Source organism: Onychostruthus taczanowskii, unplaced genomic scaffold (genome assembly GCF_017590055.1).
Source record: "Onychostruthus taczanowskii isolate IOZ18803 unplaced genomic scaffold, ASM1759005v1 scaffold12, whole genome shotgun sequence".
NCBI classification, from domain to species: Eukaryota; Metazoa; Chordata; class Aves; order Passeriformes; family Passeridae; genus Onychostruthus; species Onychostruthus taczanowskii.
Window position 1 is genome coordinate 15,193,231 of NW_024498351.1, and position 10,871 is coordinate 15,204,101.

Below are 10,871 nucleotides of genomic sequence, written 5' to 3' on the forward strand. Positions count from 1 at the left end.
AAGGCTGGAAGTGAGGTGGGTTGAGGAAAGAGCTGGGAAAAGATATGGGAACATCTGATTAAAGATCTGGAGCTGAGTTCCTAAATACTGTGCCCATGTGAAGCATAGTGCATATGAGAAGAAAAGATGTGTTGGTATGTAGCTGTGGCACTTTTCCCCACTTAATAAAAGTGCAGTCACATATCTTTGATTATTTTCTAGAGCACAGAAAACATTAATGTGCTCAAATGATCTCACAGGTACCACACAGAACATTTACCTTCGATGTGGTCACACTGCGTTTCACAAAATACAGCAAATAAACTTCTCAGGCTTGTACAGGAAAACATGGTTTTACCTCCAGCTGATCTGGGGCAGCCCAAGCTGCAAAGCCAGCAATCCTCACGGGACTGAGGAGAGCAGCAGCAATGAAACTAGTCAGAGGAGGCAACAGCTTTTATCAGAGTAGGGCAATCGTGATGGACACAGCCTGAACTCCCAGTGCAACAGGATCTTCTGACACACTGCTGACTACAAAGCTACATGTGTTGTGCAAGACTAGAAGCAGACCATGGAAAAGTTTTCATGTTCCCATGGCAAAAAGATAACAAAAACAAATGTCTCCTTTGTCTTTCATATGATTTAGCTTTCTATCAGAGAACAGCAGGACTGAAAATACACTGATAGAGCCTGCTAAGTGACCTAAACAAGCAGTAACAGAAAAAGATCTTTGTGATTGAAGGTACTCAAGTTTCAGTAGATGGATCTACAGTGTCAGGTACTGCAGCACAGCCTGGAACTGCCACAATCCCCACTGCCAGTTGGAACAGGAATTAAAGGCAGAAATGAATTACTCTTGCAAATGAAACAGAAGCGACAAATGCATAATTTGGGAGTTCCCAACTGCTCAGGGAAGAAGCAATAACTGACAGAAAGCTAAGGGCTGCTGAGAGCAGCCTAACATTTCATCAGTAAAGGAAGATTTACAGTCAGCTGGGCAAACTGGGACAAGAAACTGTCTTTGGGAATGTGCCTCACAGAAATGCTGCAAACTAAAGCATAAAAAACATCTTTGAAATGCTATGTATATGAAGCATTAGACAATTAATACAGAAAACTTCAGACTCTGCAATGCCATGAGCATCTGAAACAGATAAAAACCTAATTTATAGAGACATATCTAGGGCCCTGGAGGCAAAAAATAAAATAATTTAGATCATAAAGCAAAGAAACACTGGTGTTAGACTTTGCTATGAGAAGCAGTTACAGAAGGGGGTTGTCACAGGATTCATAATGCAGTTTGTATGTACATAAATCTTGAACTGCCTTTGACTCCCTTGCTATATTTTGGTTTGAAATGGGGGCCAAGGGTGTGGGTTGGAGAACCAAAAGCTCAAAGAGTTTCAACTGAAAACATACTGACAGCCCCAAGCATTAAGAAAAGTCTTCTTTTACCCAGACACACCCAGGTGGGGCCAAATCCAAGAAGGAGCATTAAGAGCGGACATTACAGCCATACTCCAAAGCACTGCTTAGCCAGCATCCTATTTCTGTCAAGGACTGGCAGAACAACAGGGTAAGGAGATAATGCTATATCATACCCTCAATACCTTTGCCAACTTTCACATAAATGCAGGTCAGGGGCTTCCTAAGTCTAGAGGTTGTGCCTTTGCATTTAATGGCTTGCTCATCAATTATCCAAGCACTTACTGAAATTGTTTAACTACAAAAAAACGTATCTCAGGCTAACACTACAAAAAACTCTTGCCTGTATAAGTGTTAGCAAATGGTGAAAGATGCTCTCTTCCCCCTCTTTTAATATCAGCACCTAAATAAGTTTTTCTGCTTATTTTCCTTCGAGGGACTAAAATATATTAGACAACAAGACACAATAGGAGGGCTTTCTAGTTCAGATATCTTAGCAAGACTATTCAAGCTTTCACAAAAAATAGCCAGATGACAGAAATACATATTTAAATAATGCCCACAGAAATTAAACATTTAAATATAAACAAGCATATTCCTTCTGGTAAATTCATTTATAAAACCAAAAAAAAAAAAAAAACAACAACAAAAAAAAAAATTCAAAAGCTTTTCCAAATTTCCTTTTTTTTTTTTTTTCTCCCCTTTTTTTTTTTTTTTGGTGAATCTAGGCATTTGCCTTACTTTCTGAAATTGAATGTTGTTTCCACTAGCCTCATCTATTCTTGAAGCATATAACTTACACTACAAACTATTTCTTGGCATTCTAAATAGTGCCTTGTGCCTCCTCTTTGTTTCTTTATGTGCAAAGTAAACACTAATCCCCCTCCAGGCAAAAAAGACAGACTTACTGCTTCTATCAAAGTGACAAGAAACTCAAAGATAGCCTAAAGTTATTGTATAATAGAAATCAGAACCATAAAGTCAAGTCAGTCTTAATCCTTGGGAAAAAATATATACATATATATAGGTAAAGAAATAAATAAAAGTATGAACAAGTAGAGTTTACACAACTGGAAATGAGAAGTCCTGAGGTTAAGTTTGGACCTCCACACAAACAGGACCACTGAGAAATCATCGCAATTCACAGTCTGTATTCCGTGGCTCTATAGACCAAGGAAAGCAATATGTAATGCACACAACATGGAAGATGACCAATGGCTGGAAGACAAACTCCAGCTTTTTTCTTAACTCTGATAATGGACATACTTTTAAGAAGCAATTTAACTACATTTTCTGCAAGTACAAGAAACAAGAAAACTAATTACGCATATTTATAAGGCAAATTGTTTCACTTTCAAAAAAAAGGCTATATTGGATGAACATTTTAGTGCACAGTACATTTAGCAATAAGCCTAGCAGTGTCAGTATTCTGATGAGGAAAGTGGTCCTAAGGGTAGATACATCTAATGACTATAGGAGAACTGATAGTAGAAGAGAATTCTTTGATGTTTTATTTAAAAGTTTTGCTCAATAATTGAATAAAGAGATCCACTATAAATCAGGAAAGAGTAAGAACATGCCACAAGTACAATCCAGTAATGAATAAAAATCAAACGTACACAAGGATAGCAAGTATCAGTAATTTAGGCAGCATATAATTCACTACTTAACCCTACCAAATTAAGTTATCTGGGGTATAAACCAAGATAGATCTATATAGTGCCCCTGCTGTAACTGCAAGAGTGAATGATGAAAAGTACACAGCAGCTCCAATATTTTCCTTAACAGACATACAGTGGTCTAGTTTTTTTGATCACCTATTGATGCCAGATTTTTTTTTCAGGATTCCAGATGAGGCAAATACAAAAAGGAAAAACAAGGGGTATGTGTTTTGGTTTTTATGTCTTTTTCACTCATCTCTGAACAAGCACTGGCAGCTCAAATAGGTATCCAATGCCTATTAATAAATAAAAACTATGTTGTGCACGAATTTCCAAAACATGATTCAACAGGATTCATCCCAAAAAGGGGATATGCCTTTACTTTGTAGAAAAATATATTGCTTTATTGCTCCTAAGTCTCAAAAAGAACATGCTGCATAATAGGTTTGGATTTCTAGAATCTCTGGTGGACACACTTCCAAGGACAACTCATTTTCCCCTCATGTTGCCTGTGTTTAGTCTCACATATAGAAGATTAAAAATACTAAACTCTTCCATTCCAACAGATCTAGACATTCTGTACTTTCTAGAGGGAACTACAAAATTATTTTGCATAACCTCACAAGGAATTTGTGAGCATCAAAGAAACCAAACCAAATTAGGAAATTAATTTCCACAGAGTTTTCCATCAAAACACTGCAAATATGTATATTTCCAACAACTCAGCATGTTGCTACATTGCCATTTGCCCATAAATTCCAATAATACATAGCTCTGGGATCCCACTAGCATCCTAGAGAGTAAATAACAAGTGAGCTATGAATCTCAAGCTCCATAATCACAGTCATTGTTACCTATCCCCTATCTTTGAATCCCAAAGATTTTTTTTAAATTGCATTAGCTATTTTTATTTTCTTTTTGTGCCAAAATAAGCAATTCTGAATGAAATTACACGTTTTGGTGTCAACTTCAGCTGTAACCCTGTTATCAAACATCACTCTGTAAACAAGACCTCCAGGTAGGGGGGGAAAATGAAAATAAATTAAAAAAAAACCCCAACTTCAGGATCTCCTATTACAGCAGCAACATTTCAACTAGATATAGAGAGCTAAGCACTCTGTCCCTCCTTCCTTCCCATGAAGTAATATTGCCAATATTTATTCTATTCCAGATAGTCCTGATTGTCCCTTTAGAATACATCATAATTGCTCCCAGATGCTCATCTGTAGGCATTGATTAATAGTAATAACAGCCATCTTTCTTTCTGACCCCGGTACCACTGAAGCACCCAAGGTCAATATCAACACAAACCAGAACTTAGAAGGACATGACAGCGGTAGCATTTGCAGGGATACAAGATTTTGCTTTAATCAATCTCCTACTACTTTATATTCCTAATCTGAAGACAAATGCCACTAGGTTGATATGTCTTCAGGTAAAGAATAGCTGCCTTCGTTTTATTATCCTAACAGGATTGTGGGAAAAAAAATCAATTAAGAAAATCCACGTCTCTAAAAGATTACTTAGGAACAAGCTCTGAGAATTGTATAAACCTTCCTTATGTTACAATGTCAGGCATTAACTCAGAAGCCAGCTAAAATGAGAAACATAAGCCTGAAGAACTAAATGCAAGTGAAGCAAAATTAAACCACCTCCTGCTAAGTCTCTATTTCCTCTTACTTTTGTAAAGTTGTAGTAGAATCATGTTCTGCTTACATATATGGCAATGGAAGCTAGAATTTGTTATACTTGCCATTACCTAAATTCCTAAAAGTCAGATCTGACAGTCATCTAAATTATGTTAGAAGTACAAAAATAAAAAGTTTGTGTTGTAAAGGGTTGTGGTAACATCTTTGAGCTTATTATAACTGTAGCATTGGGGGTTTATGCTAATGTTGTTATCGTATCCAGATATTCATTTTCAGGAAGGCTGGAATAATTTACTGTACCATGAACTAGCTCTGACTTGCCAGATTTACTTCTTCTCAAGTAGAGCTTGTTCTTTTAAACAAATCACGTAAAAACATCATTCACATACACAATGTCTTCTGTTGCTACATATTTGAATAAGCAAAGTGTAAAGGCATATTTCTGCATAACCATGATCAATCAGTAGTAAAGTAATGAACAACCATTCCAGGTGGTTTGCCCACAAATAAGTTTCCTCTCCACTTAAATAAGAGACAGTTAGGAGGTTATTTCCAGCTACAGTTTATGTGTATTCATAAACAAAACCAAATGGTTACATACCTCAGAGAAAGTTACAACTGATATTAACACTATACTTACCTCTCCTACATTACAATTTCTCTTATGTCATGACCTGAGCTGAGTGTTTTCAAAGATTTTCAATTACATGCAGCTTGACTTCTTCAGTATGTGAGAGACCAGCATCTGAACACCTTTATTATGTAGTTTACAAACACTTTATTGCTAGTGTAATAGTGTGCCATGAGCTGATGGTTAGAGCTCTAACATGAGAAGGGGCATACGGCTCCTGTCAGACTATTCAGTTTATTTCATCCTTACAGCTGTTATGGAAGCAAACAGAAATTTTAGGTAGAACTCTCAAAACTTGAATTAGTTTCTGTATGCATAGGTATTTATGCTAAAAGCTTTCATTTAAACAAATACCTTAGTGCAGTTGGCACAACCAAAAGCAATTGAGAGTTTGTTTTCCCTTTCAGGATATGACTGCTGAGTGATCCTTCACACAAATGCAGCAGTGCTTTGAGACATGTTATGACAACATACGAAGTGTTAGAGTGCCTGATCCTCAGGACTTTCAAAAAGAAAATATTCAAATCTTCTGTAACAGTTTCCCTGAGCGCCTGATGAGAAAGCCACGTTTAATATTATCGCCAAAGTTCACTGGGGCTCCAACCAGTGCACAATAAAAGTAGATGTTGTGCTAAGTAACAATACTTGCCTCAGCTTTCTCTGTTCTTAAGCTGGGTCCCCATTCCTACCAGGAGCACAGCCCACAATCAGATGGGAAGCCTGAGGCTACTTAAAGAAAACATTCATTCTTGTCAGCTTTCTGACAGCTTTTAAACAAGCAGATTAAAACCGCTTCCAACTTTTGAACATTAGAAATGGTCTCAGCAAAAACAGATCTGCAAGGCACAGAAGGCTGCTGGCAGCGAGAAATAAGTTGAATCAATGAAATTTACTGCCTCGCCATCTGATGGAAGAAAACACATCTCTTCAGACTGTAGCAAATAGATGCAAATATGTTTTATTCTAGCAAAATATTTGTTTCATCACATCTGGAAAGATTATAGCATTGTTCCTTTCCTTACCAGCAAATAAAAGCAGAAGCTTGGTGTACAGGCAGAGAAGATTCATGCCTGGAGTACCAGCGTATGGAATCCTGCAATTTCTTCCAAATCTGTGCTTCCAGTTTTTGATCACCAAACACAGTAATGCATGCCCAAATGTGCAGAAAGCCTCATTTAACTGCTTGGACAAACACATATCTCTTCTTCTCCGTACCTGCATTGTAACCTCAGGCCCACAGGACATGCATGCCTTCCAAAATGGAGCTGTACACATTCCATGGGCTCAACCAACACTGCTGCTCTTCAATCCATGCACTTTGTTTATCTACAGTAATAGATAAACTGCTTGCTATTGCCCCCAACACCATTCTACAGGGGCATTTGGAAATGTAGGAGGGCTTCACAGCTTGGTGTACAATCAAGCTTTTAGGACAGAATGCTCTTATGAACTGAGAGTGCCCAGCAAGATTCTGGGTGCACTTGTTATCAGCACATATCTAGCAACCAAACACATCCTATGACAACACATCTGTGCCCAGACAGGAGTATTAATAACCAGAAGGAATAAGTGTGCTTCACATTTCTATTAGCAAGGTATTAACTTGCTGTAAATATTAACTTTGCTGTAGTTTAGACAGCTAAATGCAAATTAATGGAAAGCTTATGGGAACATAAAGAGACTATGCTCTTAATGATATTCTTAATACTATCTTTCAGCATACCAGTGGGAATTACAGAGAGGTGCATTGTGAGATATTATTTCTAGTGCCATTAGAGCCTTAAGACACACAGATAAAAGTATAAGATGACATAAGTATGTATAAGAAGGATTTTAGTAATTCTTAATAACTTCTTAATTATAAAAGTGTTTCTAATACAATTGTTTCCAGCATGTAATTTAAATTTAATGTTTAAAAGGAATAGAAGTAATGAGCCAGTTTTATTAGGATTCCTTATTAGAATATGTCAGTTCTGCAAATTAGCAGAAGTTAATATTTCGGTATTTGCCATGGTAGAAGACAAATGGTTAGAAGACAAATAGCAATGATTCTTTGTTCAGCTATGTTCTGTGAGAGGAATCAAGCACCTTTTCTAATATATGCCACTTAAAAGCATTGAAAGTGAAGGAAGAAGAAAATTCCCATTTATAAATTAGTAGGGGAAAAGCAGCTGAATAACTTTATATGGTAAGACAAAATATGTATCCTAGCTATAAGGGAGATCATTTTGGTGTTGCAAAAGAGATAATTGTTCTAGACAAGAGTGGGATAGATCTTCTCTAAGAAAATTATATGTTTCCTTTTAAAGTTACTTCTAAATGGAACCAGAACAATCTGGCAAAGTTCCACCTGATAACGTGCAATCTGAAAACAGTTGCTGGTGCAATTACTACATTGCCTAAATTTAGACCAGTCCCATGCAAGAGTTTTTTGACAAGGTTCAGCCCTTACACCACAAAAGTATGATGAAAGACATGCTCTGTGCCATGGGCAATAAACTCTACAGCTACAGAAAGGCCCCAGGTAACCAACAGACTTCCTCACAATGCCATTATAGAAGCAATTCACTAGCTTAAAAGAGAAAACCTTACATAATTTTTGTCTCCTTTTGAGAGTTGAAGCTAGTTAGAAGTGTGTGGAAAAAAAAACCCCAGCTCCCTTACTTGCACCGTCTGGTGAGGTACATGGGGAATATACCAACAGATCTTTTAAGTCACATATTCCAGGTTCAGTTAGGCCTATGAAGCAAACAAGTCAAAAGTTCCCTGTGGTAATGACTAGTCTGTCAGCTCTGCTTCTTGTATCTCTTCTGGAAAGCAGAGTTTCAAAGGCCTCTATCTCAGGCATTAGAAAAAATCCATAAGCACTCATTCCACATACCTGGGTGGGGACAGAGAGTACACTGCTTATGAATGCCAAGAAAAAAGCAAAAAAGAACTGTCTTAAAAACATGAATACCAAAGCTATATAGCATCTACTGCCCTGCCATAGGCATGCATGGACCTTGCTACATTTATTTTTTTTTTTTCAGGAAGGAAAAAAGCTTAATGCTATTTGTGGAGCAAGTGATCAAAGGTATCAACCTCTTTCCAAGAAACCACTCAACTTTTCCCTTTGTTCAATCTAATCTCTGTGTGCAAACAACAACTTTCCACACCAGTGCTGCCATACAAATCCTGCTGGACTGTGCAAGCTGGAGACTCAGTCAGGATTTAAGTGCAAGCATCACAAAAAAAGTGAGCCTCCTTCTGGCTGCCCACTAAGGCCTTGCTGCAACACTTCTCAGAGGGGAGCACAGACTTCTCAACTCTCGTATTCCTTGGCAAACACCACAGCAGATCAAGTAGGTCTGCCCCTCTTATGGCACAGTTCTCTGCAGACCTCCCATTTGAGCCCAGCCTTTCCTTACTCAAAGCACAAACCGTAAAATTCCGGCTCTCAGTTTGGTTCCTTCAGCTCCCGTTTTTTTCTCAGTTCATGAGGACTGTGATTTTCTTGCAGCTAAGCACTATCACTAACTCCACTACATGAGTTTCCTTCTATCATAGGTCTTTCCTGCCCACCTCCTCAGCTGCCTCCACAGGTTCCTCAAACGCCCAGGCACAGCTGAGAGCTAACTAGGTCCTCAGGCTCCATTAAGCTTCCTTCCTGTTAATTAAGGGTTATACCTCTGCAGTGAGCCAATCCCAGAACAACTTGCCATCTGTATTGTGAAAATTGGGCAGGCCGCTGTAATGTGTACAGAAGACATTAAGAAATTTTTAGGTTTCATTTCACATAGAAGAAGGCAGAAAAGAGACTGCTTTCTGTAATCGCAAAAAATTTGCAGTGGTTTCAGAGATACAAGGGGTTTTTTTGCTTTGAGATGGATTCTTATGCTTTAAAACCCTACTGGAATAAAATCAGATAGACCTGTTCATTCCAGAAGAATAAATCGTTTTGGTTGTTCAGCTGGGATCAAAGAGACTCTATTCAAACTAATTTTGACCTCTGTCCCTTAGATTTCAAGTGAGTGTCCCAGTTGCCTGTGTATGCTTACACACATCACATGTACTCACTTTTGACTAGGAATGCCATTTACACTGGAGAAGTTTCCAGTGAATAGGTATGTTCTTGTGGAAACTGCTGAGTTACCATACTAGCCCTCCGAACAGCAAACAAAACCACTTCTCTCCTCAGCAAAACATAAGATTTTTGTCTTAAATGCTGCAAAACTCAACACAAAGTACTCTTGCCATCACATGTCACCAAGTTCAGGAACAGCAGTGAGGAGCTGCTCCTCAACTCAGTATGGAAGTACACAATTGGGCAGCCCAGTTCTTAGTTTTTGCTTGTAAAGGAAGTAACCTCTACAGCCTGGTGGTTAGATCTGCTCAAGGGGGGGCACATGGATTTCAGTCCTTTTTTTGGCAACTATTCCTATTTGGAAGAACCAAGCTCCCTCACCTTCCCTTTTCTTTGGGAGTCCTCTCATCAGCAAGTGACACACTCACTCTTCCTGATCCAAAGCATATTTAATCATTCCATGCAAAATTTCAGTAAAGAGAATTCAGTAAGCAGAATACTTGAACATTTTATAGCCTCACAATTAAGGCATGGCATTTGGAATTCCTGCAGGCAGTAAATTAAATGGACTTTGTGCACCTACTGTGTGCATTAATGCTCTAATCATTAAGCCCTTGCATAAACAAGGAGAGGGTACAGGCCACTCTTCCATTTTCACTACTCTAATAAGTAAAATTTTTCTATGTCAACTTCATTTTAAACACAAACAAAAAATATGTGAAGCAAGTCAACCCAGCAAGCAGCAAAATATTTTTTCTACCCTTTCTCTACCCGACCCTTCAGACCACTATGTAGGAATGCATTTGTGTCACAGAGGGTCACCAGGATACCCACACCCTCTGAACATCTTCCCTTCCAGAGACACTTGTCTTTAGACCACCCACTTCTCTTTCTAGACTGGTATCCAAATTACAGAGTAAAGTATGAATCAGATACCCACAGACTGGTTTATTAAGTATTGTGGGTGTTGTCCCAAGCCTACAGAATACCCCTTGCTCCATATTTCCTCCACTAAAAAGTACCACTGTTCCTGAGCTACTGTGTTTTACCTGGACCATGAGCTCGTTAAGTCCAGAATGGTGACAGGATTAATTTCCAGTTATGAAGGAGTTGTCTCATTGTTGAACATCATTGGGACCTATATAGACGAAAGAGCTCTCCAGCACCACCAAGTCTGAGACACCCAAGGCATGGCACGGGGTCTGTTGGAACTTTATTTTCAGACAAACAGCACCTCTGGGTTACTGATCCTTCAGTGCAAAATTTCAGTTGAGTGCAGATTTTAACATCACATACATAAATACTACTTAAATCCAACCTTTGGACCTTTAACAAAAACCCCAAAACTTAACCTCAGCATGTATATTTCTCTTTTTGCTATGTTTCTCTTTCCCATCTCACCTGGGAATTAAAAGAGTCAACAAATTTACCACAGGTCTGCAAACCAAAGTTTGGAAATT